Raw genomic sequence first — 1,571 nt, forward strand, 5'->3', positions numbered from 1 at the left:
ATAGTGCTAGCAAGGAGATATTTCAGGATATTCGGAGGATGGGCTTTTGTATTGAAAGGGTCTTTAATATGAAAGAAGTAGCAGAGAAGGCCAACTCTTTCTATAATCAATTCCGGGATTTTGATTGGGTCCCCTTGGTGGAGGCTCCCCATTTCTCGTTGGTCGAGTGGGTAAGGGAATTATACGTCATCCTTCTATTTTTCTTTTGGATTCCCCCAACTCCACTATCTGTATTCGAGGGGTGGACATCCCCGTGAATTCCCTGACTATAAATAAGGTGATGGGGGTACCAAAAATATGGCCTACAATTCCAAGCTAAAGGGGTTGGACATGACGTGGTTAAGCGACTTGCTAGTTGAGGAGAAATACAGGAGTAAGGCTTACTATCCTAATATGGAGGGAATCACCAACCACTTCTTCTCTCTTGACGCCCGGAGGTGGCTAGCACTAGTAGGCCGGAGGATCCATCTATCAGCTAATCTTACTGATGTAACTTATCATCAGATACTATTGGTTGTGTATGCTATCTAGGGTACCCAGCTAAACATGAGGGTGCAGGTTATGTCTTAGCGGAAAGACTTCTACAGTTATAGTAAGAAATGTCCCTACCTTTCTGTACTAGTGTCTTCACTTTGTAGATGGGCAAGGGTACCTGTGGATGACACAGATTTTGAGGTGAAGAATGATGATCCCTTCAACCTCCTACTAGAGTGGAAGAATCTCTCTAGAGAACTGAAGAAAAGGAAGATAAGTGAGGTGAAGAGCAGTCGGGCCATAACAGGCTCTAATGATGATGAGGATCTCCTTCCCCTCCTATCCAGCCCTGGCCCCAACCCCTGATATCTAGTAGCAACTTGGAATAAGACCTAGTTGCAATTAGGCGGTACATGAAGGTTGCTCCTTCTAGGACATTAGCCCCACCTGCTCCTGCCTAGTACATAGCAGTGCTCTACAGGGAGCTTGAGGCCGAGAGGAAAAAAGGGCACTTTCGGGACCACTTGCTTGATTGTATGTGGAAGACCATTAAGGTCATATTTAGTTGTGTCGCCTCAGAGTAGGAGCTTCCCCAGTTGGAGCTAGAAGAACTGCGGGAGTTTTCGTTTATGAGTGAGGCCAAGACTGAGGACCCCCCTCCTTCATAGTGGTTGGGTATGCAGTAAGTATTTCCCCCCTCCCCCATTGGATACATTGCTACTTATTTTGGTTTTGCCCTAATTGGGCGTTAAGACATCTTTTCCTTTTTTCCTTCATTTGTTTTGCATGTGAATGCTTGGTTTAACTATTTCTATTCCTTATATATAAATATTATAGTTACTTTGATATATAACTGTTGCTTCCACCTTTGTACAAATTGGAAAAGGCAATTTTAAACGTCCCCAAAAGTGAAAAGCAAAATGGGGTAGGGGTTCTATCCTGCCCTGCCTTCTATGGTGACTGGTATGCCTCTATTGCGGTTGCTACTATAACAAAGAAATTATTTTCATAACAAAAGCATTGTAGCAGGTCAGTCCCGCTATAGTGGCCCGACAAGGTTAGTCCCAGAAATTGAAATTTCCTACAAAGTTCCCTCA

The sequence above is a fragment of the Solanum dulcamara genome, chromosome 3 (genome assembly GCF_947179165.1).
Source record: "Solanum dulcamara chromosome 3, daSolDulc1.2, whole genome shotgun sequence".
NCBI lineage: Eukaryota > Viridiplantae > Streptophyta > Magnoliopsida > Solanales > Solanaceae > Solanum > Solanum dulcamara.